Genomic DNA, 13,342 nt, shown 5'->3' with positions numbered 1-13,342 from the left:
AACTCTGTTAGAATCTTGATAGCTTCGGCTATATCGTTTTAGTTAAGATTAGTTTAGTTCTTAGTTTCCTCAGTTCAAGCCCGAGTGGAGGCTTTATTGTAACTCTAAGAAAGCGGTCATTTGTTAAAATTTATTGTGATAATAAAGGGTAATTTCAGCCTTCTTACGTTTTGTACTCTATCTCACGAACTCAAGCGATTATTCGTTTATCAGTTCTTAAGATCCTTCAACTTAAAAGTACACAGTCTAGAATCTTACACACTCTAATATGAACAATATTTTAGGCAGCTTTGTTTCAGATTCTTAGAGAGACAGGTATTTCACATGATTTTGAAGAACATGGAATTAGCTACTTTACCGGTAACGACCAGATATCGATTGGAATGCTTTTATCTGAAATTCAAATGATGCAACAACAATGTTTTCTCAAAACTCGTATATCTTGCTTTTTAAGAAAGTATTTTTGAAATTTTTCCATAAATATCTATAAGTATTTTGAGTCATTTCTTATGCAGCATTGTGAAGAGTTCTGTTTCAGTTTTTGGGCAATCTTGTCTGTCTCGCAGTTACGGTTTCAACACAACACACCTCTCGACCAAAATGAGCATGATATCCTCCTTTTTAAAATAATTCAGGCCTAGTAATCAATTTATCATATCTTGAATGCTTATTTTAGTCTTGATAAGAATTTGGGGCTTGGCAATCGACCTAATGCTTATCATTTTCTCTCAAATCTCACAGTTATCTGATGACTGCTACTACCTATATATAATAAACGTGAAAATGAGTTGCTCATTTACCATATTTTAATTAAATGACTTCATATTCTGAATAAGGCACAAACTTTTCAGCTAAAAACACGATGGATATCTAGGAATTCACTCAATTTCGTAGAAATGATTTATTCATATTTTCCCTTTTTAATAGGTAACCAATTAAGTTTCCCATTCTACATTTTAGCATAATTATTGACATAACTGAAGCATATTTTCAGGTTGATAAAATATATTAGTCATATCAATTATGAACATTAGCTTTATCTAATTATTCAGATAGAAATGACATCACCACAATGCTCTGTACAATATAAATCACATCATTTTGGCCCGTGTAGCATTTTCTATGTATTAAAGCGTTCAGTTTCGCTCTAAAATGAATTCCAAATGTATTTGTTATGCAGCAGGTTTAAATTCCATTTCATTTACAGGAATTTTTATGCCTAATTAATTTGCACTTAAAATAGTGTTATATGAAATGTTTGCCATTTAATATTAATAGAATTTTCAATAAGTTCTTTACTGTGATTACATATCTATATTTAAAACATAGCTTTTTAAATATTAATATATTTTATATCAGAATCACATTACGAATGGTTTAAATATCTCAGTAATAAATATAATTTAAAGCAATCTGGCATCGCTTGAATTTGCACCTTCTTGCAGCTTGCAAAACGTTCTGCTTTTATGCGAAAGCCAGGAGATTATTTATTACTTCTTTCAATGTTCAAGATTGGCAACGATGTTATTTATATTTAAGGCTATACGTGTATACCTATGGCCCTACATATATATATATATATATATATATATATATGTGTGTGTGTGTGTCTGATGTTGAACTAATATTTAGAAATATATCATAGTATAATAAATTTTGTTTATTTCAATATTCTTGTGATAGTAATTCCAAATATTTTTCACATGAAGATTGTTTTATGATAGTTAAGAATATGAAAATATAAATAAATTTGAAACCTGGTACTCGGTCGTCACTTATTTACATCATTAAATAGATCTATTTATATATTATATTTTGCTGAAAAATTTTCTATCTCTATATCTATATTCTATTTTGTTATATCTTTATTATATTTTGTTGAGAAAGAAATAATTTACTTTTGCACAGAGGATGTTTGTATAATACCATTCATTATAGCGACTGTCCTATTATGGTAATTAGTGAAAGAAATTCCTAACTGATAATATTATCAAAATATTTGAACGTTCTAGATCCATTTGAAGTAAATTTATAGCTGAGAAGATAATTTTATATACTGTAAAGTTTCCCGGCCTATGCAACCATTAAAACAAATCCAATAAATATTGGTGTACTCAAAGTTATAGTTCAGGTTTGAAACAATAAAGGATAAAAGTCTCATTTTAGAAACACAACATTTAATTTGTTTATTAGTTAATGTTACTGAAATAGAGTATAAAATGTTCTCTTTCTGTTAATTACTAGGCCGGCGACTCCTTTACAAACATTTTATACATCTAGTTACAATTCTAATCTAAATCCAAGAAAGAGCGCCCTCTCTAGGCGTTTCTCAAGTTATTTCTTTCAGTTGCCTTTTAAACGGTGTCAAAATTATTATTGTATAATTTAGAATGCAAATTACACTCTTTTGACAATGGCAACTAAGATTTTAGTCAGTTTTAATTACATATCAAAAATATGGTTCTAACACATATACGTTTTCTGTAATTTAAAGCATACAGTCTCAATTTCATAACAGGTATTAAACATTCCAAACATGTCTGGACTTTTATCTTATCAAATGACTTAATGTGTATACTTTCGTGCTGTTATCCACATTTATGATGCTTCTTCATACCGTAATATCTTCATCTAAATTGTTTTCATACACGCGTTTCCTTCATTATTAAAATAAGCACATGTAACTGTGCTCTAGTATATACTTTGCGTTCCTGTTTTCTAAGCACGTACTTCCAAATACATCTAAATAGTCTTCCTTATTATCCACTATTGATTCCACCAGCTAGCGAACTCTGTATATAGAGGGAAGCACACATTTTATAATAATTTCAGGGGGATTTAATTAATGTTTAAATTTAAAGAATATTTCTTAAAAACTCTATTTGATAGTTTTTCTTCTTGACCTAAATCATGATTACCGTGATGAGCTTTTCGTTAAATTTCGAGGGGTATTGATTTCCATTCATCTTCCACTGCTTTGCAGAATCCAATAATCGTGGTGCATTTGGGCTTAGTAACAGCTCTTTTCAAGAGACCGAAGGTACAATAGTGCATGATTGAAACTTCAGGAAACTTTGTACAAACACACTGAAGACGCAAGTATGCAATGCTTCTATCAGTCTTCAGTTTTTCAAGGAATGCGGTGGTACCTTTCGAAGTATGATTTGTAACTTTATCTTGATTAAGTTACAGTCTTTGAAAGTCATTGGGATAAAGAAAGAAAATTTCTTCTGTAAATATCGGATATGACTTTCTCTGTATAGTATGTTGAATTGATTTTAACATTCCCTCCTACGCCTCTTCTTATTTTGAATTTCCAATTATAAGAAAATCCTGCGAAAATCGCAAAGACCTTTTCAAACTTTCTTTGCAGCGACAGAACCAGGACTTTTCTGTTTGTTTTCGAATAAATGGACTTTTTTGTTGCAGTCATTTAGGTAAATTCATATTTCATCAAGCGTCATAATGCATTTTCACGTATCTTCTATTAATTTTTTTTCCTTCAGGATTCTAATGTTAGATTTTATTGGGCCACATACCTCAACGAAAGCTGATGAGCATTATGTTTTTAGCTTTTTACTTTATTGTTATAGGAAACATTAAAAACAAGAATCAGAGTAATATTAATAAAATATGAATATTACCCTGATTCTCATCGCTTTAATTATTATTCGACGTGTTATTTTAACTCAAAATTGAAAATTTTGGTTTATTTTTTATTTATTGTTGCTAACGATGCATTTAAAAATTTTGTAATTGATTTCTGCGTCAGCGGATTTTCTCTTGTTATCAAGGATTTAATTTTGAAATACTGGAGCAGTGTGTAGAAGTAATGACTGAGGCTTTTTATCTTTTCGATTAATAAAGTTGCTTATTTTGCACTTAGAAGTTTTAACACTCCGCATTTAATAAAGATTTGAATAATGTAATTGGAATATTTCTCTTCGGAAAGAGCAGAAACATATACTTCAATAAACAGCTTATTTATGTGCGACATTTTGAACAAAAGAATAAATTTAAAAGTAACAGACGATATATCTCATTTCAAATAATACGCTGTTGCCAGATATGTGTATTCCAAAACATTTCCTTTTTAAAATTCTTTATCAAAATAAACAGCTTATTTATGTGCGACATTTTAAACAAAAGAATAAATTTGAAAGTAACAGACGATGTATCTCATTCCAACTAATACGTTGTTGCCAGATATGTGTTTTCCAAAAAATTTCCTTTTTAAAATTCTTTATCAAAATCGTTCTAAAAATATGCAAAATAGTATTAATTACTAAATGTAAACAATTAATGCATCCATGCTAATCATTAAAATTAAATGTGACTGTGTGTGCTAAAATATCAATTGGAAAATATTGCAGTATGTTTACAAAAGTGTTAAATATTTATTAAAAAAAATGCATTGGATTGAACATTGGTTATCGAAAACTGACTGTAGCTTGGAACCAAGACTGTGAGTTCAAAGACTGCGTAAGACGTTACTAATATGTAAATACGCTTGTCCCTCGTGGTATAATATCAGTCTACCTCCTGTGGTACAATCTGGATGGTCTACCTCCTACAGGACAACTTTTCTCGATGATGACACGACTAAAAGGTCTGCAGTTTCTTTAATCACCAGCGAATTACTCTACAGCAACTTCCTGGCCAGTGGGGAAAAAGGGGAAAAATTCCAGAGAATAAAGAGTATTCTCGTAATAATTTACCTATCGGGCTCTATATAAGAACTGGTGATCTATCCTGTAGCTATCCTGTATTTGGTTATGAGTATAAATCATGTGATAAGACGTGGCTGGTTTCCTCTTTGGTTTTCTTTATAATCAGGGTGATTATCTTCGTTATTGTAACATCGCCCTTCCGGCAAAAAGATAACGCACAACAACACATATTTAAAGCATTACGGTGTCATTAAATTTGAGTAATAATGGTAGTTAATTGATAAAATGATTAAGACGAAACCTAATTATCGTATATATAAAATTAGAATTCTTCACGTATAAAGGGGTTAATGCTCAGGAAAAAGGAACTATGTTTTTTATCAAATATGACTCAAGATTCGAAGCAAAATATCGGATTCTTATTTTTGCCAATTAAATATATCCTCCATGGGCATGTTGTTGACATTTAGTATCTTTACTATCTTATAAATTATGATTTTTCATACTAATTAGAAAAGCCTTGTAATCTTAACAAACTACAAAAGGCAAAGTTCTTACTAAAAAAATTAAATAGTTGTTTTTTCATAAATTTTGCCAAACCCTTAAGATCCTTGAACTCTGTATCCTGGATTTGGTTTTATTCAATTTTCGTTCAAACATGTAAAAAACCTTGCGCTTCAGGGCAGCATTATAAATTAGTTTTATGTACTGACAGCTTTCTTATGACATAATTTTCTATTCCTTAGAAACTTTCTTCAGGAACAATGAATACAATTTCTCTAGAACTGTTCCAAACTTCTGCTGTTACTTAACATGCAAATAAGAAGTTTAAAAGACACTATTTTGCACGATATAATATTTTTTCACAAAATGCCCAACGACAATTGCTTTTTTTCCAAAACTTCTATTTTAAGTAACGTTATACTCTCATATTATTATTATTAGAAAAGAAAAAATGAAGTGTTCTATAACAGCTCGTACATTAAAAACGGGCGTCTAAGCTGTTAGTGAGTTTAAATATTACTGGCAAAGTATTAGAGAATTTCTTGAAACATCTTGCAGCATTAAAAATAACATAGAAGCTTCCAGAACTACACCATTAATTTCACGCGAGGAGAAAGTGTTAATTGAGATGCAAAAAATAAAATTCTACAATAATTTCTGTTACATTTTGCATCTTTTTAGGGAATAACATTTACCGTCAAATTTACGAGGCGTGTTTTAGAGCATTTATATTTCTTGAAATAAAGCTTTTCAGATTGAAGCAGGGTATAAAAGAATTAAACGAGTAAATTTTTAATTCACTAAGCTAAATTAAAAAATATTTTATAATAGTTTATATTAAATGTATAACTTTTTTAGCATAGACTTCCTTCGTACGAGAATTTACATAACTTCTCAAGAATTTTGAATATTCTATTTAAGAATTCAAAAGCAGGGAATTCTATTTAAGAAGATTATTCACAGTTCCATTTCAGTTTCCTGTGAAGATGATCATTGCTTTAAATAACTTCACTGTGTGCGATGTTCAGCAGCATTATTAAATCGTGTTTTTAGATATGCTGTTTACTTTCGAAAGTACGCATCTCGTGGAAAAATGTTAAAAAAAAAAACTGATGCCTTTGCCTTTGCTTTGCCTTTGATGGAACTTAAAATCGTTAAAAGTATTCGAATAAAAATTGTTTCATTATTCAAAAATTAATTTTATAAAATTACGCATACTGTAATGTCAATATAGTCTTCTCGCCGCCATTAAATAAAATTTATTTACCCTTCTTCCTCTTTTTAAATGTTTATTACACACATAAAACTACATCACTAAAACTAACTAGTACAAATAACTAAAATATGTACATTAATTAATACAATGTAATTTCGCTTTCATAAACAGCTCCCATGAGCCTTCCCTTTTCTTGACCTCTCTCTCTAGGTGTCCATCTTAGAAAATTAATCTTTTGAAAACTCTCAGATTGAGAGTTAACGCCCTTTATGTATCTGGTTAGTTGACGAGATGCATCCCCCCATCCAAGATTGAAATAGGGTAAAAGTCTATTGAAATATGATAGAATATGTTGATGACAATTAAAAGAATTACTTACCTGCAAACGTCAACAAATGAATCAATAATGAAGTTTAAAGATTTACATAGTAAAATATTTATGCGGATTACGTCTACATCTACTATGAGACTTCTTCTAAAGCTGTAATGTACAAATGAGTAACAATTAGTAATCAAAATAATTCTAAAATACAATAGAATTATACTTCAATTTTCTATGGGTGCCATAGAAAAGAAAATACACAAAAATAATCCTAAGAGCTCATAAATGTCTATAGAGAGTTCTTAAATTTCACATAAGTCACTCGGTGGTGTCCAGTCTGAACAACGCATCAGCATTGTTCAACTTAGCACCTGAGCAATGCGAAATCGTAGTGTCATGCTTTTGGAGCTTAGAAGATTGTTGGTGCGTTCTTTGCAATGAAAGTTAACGGTTTTGTGATCAGTAATCAGTTTCGTAGGTGATCCAAAGGTCCACGTTTCAAACATTTTCAAGCTCCAAATTACAGTATAGTATTACACTATTAATTATAGTATAGTATTATAGTATACTTCTTTTTCTATGGCTGGCCACGCCTGATGTGTCTGGGTAAATTTCTGGCTAGCATAAATAATTAAGTATATCTCTTCGTTTTTACGTTGAGATAAGCAGGAAACAGCACCTGTTGAGGATGCATCGCATTGAATTGTAAAAGGTAATCCTGGAACAAGGGTATAAAGAGTGGGTGCTTCCACAAAACATTTCTTTAATTCCTCAAATGCTTTCTCGTGTTTTTCTGTCCAGCACAGCTTTTCAGGACTTCTTCTTTTCGTGAGTTTGGTTAATGGATAAGCTGTTTCTGCATAATGTGGATTGTAATTTATATAATAATTACATATAATACATTTCTCTGTAGTAATTACTAGAGTACCTGACAATTGTTTCTTTGTATGAGGTCTAGTTAGTTCCTGAATAGCTTCCATTTTCTCTGGATCAGTAGGATGCCTGCCGGAACCGATGCCTGCCGGTCTTAAAAACTTAATGTGAATCTTAGCAAAGGAACATTACTTGAGATTTACAGAAAATTTTAGTTCTGACAATTTTGAAAAATTGTCTCCAAATGTACTAAATGTTCATTTCAGCTCTTTGAATAAGCTGCTATGTCATATGGTTTCGTTTTTGCATTAAGGAATCTAAAGTTTATTCAGAGACGAAGCGTATCACCTTTCTTCCTAACACAGACAATAGGGTTCGAAATTTCCGTATTGGTTTCTTCGATCAGTCTCAGTGCCAAAATTTCTTCCATTTGGTTGCCTACTTATAGAACTTCAGTGCTTCCGGAATTCGATTAATGTATGTCTTCTTTTATTATTGTCTAAATGGCTTATGTCTACATCGCAAAGATGAAAGTAATCCGACTTGTAATTCGCACTGGTAGTAGGATGGTCTAAAGTGATTTCCTGTTTCTTCTTCATTCTCAAATATTACACTTACCACCTGTTATTACTTCTTATTGTACCATCTCCCAGTTTTACTCACAAGAATCTGGATTACAACTGGCTACAATTTTTACGGGTCCTGCCCATTTAGCATGCAACTTATTACTGGAATCTGGAATCAGTAGGGGTACACTTGATTTCCGGTGTGAATTCTTTATATATCGCTCTTCGATTAGCATATCTTGCATATGCAACTTGCTTTGATTCTGCTATCACAGACACTTGCTCTACTGCTCTTTTTAAATTCTACTCAACAGTGCTTTTACCTGATTCTATAAGTAGAGGAATTTCTCCTGACCACAACGATTTTAATACTGGCAACGGACCTCTAGCCTCTCTTCCATACATTAATTTAAATGATGATAGTCCAGTACTACAATTTCGGATTTGCCGATACGCGAATAGCAGGTATGGAATCCCTGCTAAAAATGCCCTGTAGAAACCCAAAAAAATTTTTACGGGGAATTGGCCTACGGGTACCCATACAGCTCTGCGGGTACTCGTAGGCCAAATCCCCGTAAAAACTCACAGACAGGAACGCGTACACCTGTACGGGTACCCGTAGGCCAAATACCAGTAAAAACCCATAGAAAGAAACCCGTACGGTTGTACGGGTACCCATAGGCCAAATACCCGTAAAACCCCATAGAAAGAAACCTGTACGGGTACCTGTAGGCCAAATAACCGTAAAAAACCTGTAAACAGAAACCCGTACGACTGTACGGATACGAGTAGGCCAAATCTCTGTAGAAACCTGTAGAACTGTAGGCACTATAAATAAAATCCCAGCAAAAACCCATAGCCAAAAATCAGAACTTTATATGCATATCCATTGGCCAAATTTCCACTAAAAAAGGGATATTCCGTAGGTCTATGGCTTGTAAAAACCAGTAAACAAAAGCATGTACACCTATACAGGCACCCATACGCCAAATCCTGTAAAAACCACTACACAAAAATCCACAGACCAATAAAGGTACCTCTTGGAAAAATCGCCGCACAAAACAGTAAACAAAAAACTTACAAACAGAACCAATAGCATTATACCATAGTGGAGTATCCATACATAGAATCGTATATAGAACGGGTATCCATATACAGAATCCCTATAAAAAACAATACACAAAAATAGAACTGTAAATCAAATTTCCAGAAAAACATAAACCAGCAGAAGTACGTAATTAGCACTGATGAAATGTACAGAACTAAACGGCGGAGAAAGCATGTAAAGTAATTTTAAATAAAACTCAATGCGAAAAAATAAAAATTTTAGAATATCTAGAAGCCTACGAGCCCCTGTCCTTCTTAATGCATGTCAATATCTATAAACATATTGCAAAATGTTAGCATAAATTCTCTTTACAAAATTTTAAGCTACCTTTATATAATTTTGAAAATAAAATGAATAGAAAGATAATAACCAAAGTCATGATTCACAACCATCGAATGATATATGTACATATATATATGTAAGAAAAATAAGGAATATGCAAAAGATTAAATTAGCAGCGTAAAATTAATTTTCCTTCTCTATTCTAAAAACAGTAATCTTTTTGCACTGCATCATTTCGAGATTAATTCATGTCATGTGACTCTTATAGTATAATTTGATGTTGTGAAAGGAACTAAAACTCAAACAGCCAATAGTAATTTTACAGCAGTATTAAATATCAAATACGAGTAAAAATGCATCGAGAACCAAAATTAACTCGGTCTGAATTAAGATTTCACCCTTAACATAACGCATTTGCTTTTTACGCTTTGGCCTAGCTGGATTACAGTCTGTCTGCTCCTTGTTTCTTACTACACATTTATCAAAAATCTTAATTTTTGGATTAGGCATAAATAATGTGCCAACTTGTTTGTGGCTGCAACATATTTGTGAAAGAAAAGTTGAATTAAATCTACCTCGACTGCCAAATTTCTTATTCATTGTGGATTGGAGTTTCAACATCTCTAAGCCATCAAAATTCTTGCTGTTCATTATGGATTCAGCTGCTTGTATTCGACTACAGAATCTATTACATATATATCATTTCATTTGATGGTTGCGAATCATTACTTTAACTGTATATATATTATTGATTTCATTATAAATATATACATATAGTACTGTATCTCACTGCATATATTTGTATTTCAATTCTTTAATTGGGAAATTAAACAATTGTATTTAATCACATCAGCTTGTTTAACAATTTGATATCTATTGAGAAATGAATTGCCAAAGGATGGTACTTTCTAGTATCTGCTTAAATTTTAAGTTACCTACAATGCACTAAACCAAATTAAAAATCAAAACTAGAAGAAACCCAAATTTTCAGGAAGAGAAACATTATTAACAAGCAAGTAAAAAGAATACGGGACTTTCAAATTAGAAACTTAACATAGAGTTCAAATTTAGCATACTTGCTATCCCCTGAAAGCTCGCTTACCACTGATAGTAACACCATGCAGCTTATTATGACACGCATACACATAGACGTTTTGCGTGGAAGAAAGGATGAATCCTAGAAAATAATGTAGTGAAGAAAAAATAATATACAAACACTGTGTCGACCCCTTATTACAATACTTTGAATGTTACCTGTATCTCTCAAAAGATAAATGAAACATGAAGATAACATATAATAAACTTAATAACACAAAATACAATAAATTATATTGTAACAAAACGAATTTAAAAAAATTTACAAGTTTCAACAAATACCAGTTCTCAACGCACAGTTCGGGAATTAAGGAAATATAGCGTATAATGTTTTATTCCGTATCTCACTTTTAGTGCTATATAATCTTCCAGAGATTTTCTATAACATAATGGGTATTTATACTATATGTAGTTCTTTATGTAAAAAAGATCAACTTTCGTACTGTAAAAATTCCATCTATGTGAATAAGTATGAATATACTCATATACACATCATTATACTAAATAACTAATTTAATGAAACTAAATTCCTATAGAAAAATGGGGAAAGTGTAGAATCGCGCACTGCTTGGCGTGTTTTTAAGAATTGCCCATACTCGGTATCCATGTACACATCGACCTATTTTCTCTTAAAAAAACATCCCAGAATTGCACAAAAATGTCATTTCGCACTCCTTTATTCATGTACACATCGACCTATTTTCACTTAAAATGTCAAAAGAAAATTGACAAAAAACCAATTCTTTATACTTTTGTAAAAAGTGCCAAATAAATAAGTGGGAAAATATATAAAAATATATAAAAATACCATTTACCTATATATATTAATAATTTAGTATTACACAAGGTTTTTCATATATCATCTCAAAGGAACATAAATTTAATTAAAGCGATGCATTATTGGAATAAATTTGAGTCAGTGTTTTAGGTGTAAGTTATTTAGATTTCTATTATAGAAAGAATACTTTAGAAAATGTATAGAAATATTATTTTGAACCATAAAAATTCTAAATAGTAAAATTTAAAGTACTGAAAAGGTAGCTGTTGTTTTTGACAGTAGATTATATAATATAAAAGTACCTGCTGAGCATTTTCTGAAATTACAATGCCAAATAAAATTTATATAGTGCAGTATTTAGCAATAATAACTTTTTGTAAACAAATGTAGCTATATTCGCTTAATTGTAACGACAGTAATTTTAACTGCATTTGGTTAAGGCTGTACAGAAGATTTATTTATATGGGTTTTCATCTGCAGGGAACAACCGGATTCTCTGTGGAAGTGCTTCCGAAAATAATGTTTAAATATAACTATATTTGAAAGCAATGCTATAACAGTGCCCTTATAAGACTCATGATCCAAGAAGCTTTGGTTTTAATTGTCTCGTAAAAATTTTCAATTACTTCTGCAAAGTTCATACCCATGTAAAATTTACTACACCGAAGTCAATTGATTATACAGCAAAACGTTCCCAAAACAATCAACTCCACAATTCGAGATAATGCCAGGTTCCTGTAGCCTGACAAAACTATTTATGAGTGATTTTTTAAGTCCTGTTATTTAATTATTGTCCTGACAAATGTGCCATTATCAGAGGATGTCATTTAAGAAAATAGCCACTATATGTGCTAATTCAGAAGACAAATAACAACAAATTTTTGATGGTCTCTACTGACTTTTACTGTCAGTAGAGACAGTAAAAGTCAGTAGAGACCATCGAAAATTCTATAGGTACCAGTAGAAAGTTTTACTGGTTTCTATGGGTCATTTTGAAACCAGTAAGGAAAACCCACAGAGACCAACAGAAACCAGTAAAAGTGAATAGAAACCCATAAAATCTTATGGGTACCCATAAAAAGTTTTACTGGTTTCTATGGGGCATTTTTAGCAGGGACGTGTTTATCGCAATTTTTTGATTCGTTTCGAATGATATGATGCAGCATGCGTTTCAGAACTAGGTTATTCAATTAATCCCGAACTTTGTGGATGACCTTGTGTCGCAAATCTAGGACTTTCCCTTAAGCTAGCGTGAAATTTTTATGCTAATTCTGCAAAAAAAATGGTACCTTGATCACTAGCTATTACCCGAGGTATGCCCGATCTCATAAAGATTTCTAACAATGCATCGAGTGCTTTATCATAACCAAACAAACCAAACGTTCTCCGACAAATTTATATTGCAACAGAAGCTGCATAATCTGTAATGGTTGGAAGGATTATGTTAATTTTATTAACAGTTAATTAATTTTAAGTTAAAGTTCCTTTCCTGTCGATTCTTAACTTCAACTTAAGTAGAATACTTCCGTCCAGAACGTAGTTTTAGAATCACGTCTGAATACATAATGAGGAAGAGCGATATTTAACTGCAAAGTTCTTCGGTCTTAGGAAGAGAGATACCAGGTATTCTGTTTGCATGCGTCCGCCCTTTTTAGGCTACTCTCTCGTAAGCTATTATTACACTTGGCCGTACTTTAGGCCCTTGATAGCTTCGCAGTCAATTAGCGTTAAGGGGCCAACTCGGTTAGAATCTTGATAGCTTCGGCTATATACTTGTAGTTTAGATTAGTTTTAGTTTAATTCTTAGCCTCTTAAGTTCAAGCCCAAGTGTCGGCTTTTATTTTACATTCCAAGACGAAGTTCTGTTAAATACTATTTGTATAATAAAAGGTTATTTACCCTTCCATCTTGGTGTTTCTTATCACACG

Source organism: Stegodyphus dumicola, chromosome 3, assembly GCF_044657685.1.
Source record: "Stegodyphus dumicola isolate Sdum_Otavi_A_Nest chromosome 3, ASM4465768v1".
In the NCBI taxonomy this organism is placed as follows: Eukaryota; Metazoa; Arthropoda; class Arachnida; order Araneae; family Eresidae; genus Stegodyphus; species Stegodyphus dumicola.
This window is presented reverse-complemented; position numbering follows the sequence as displayed.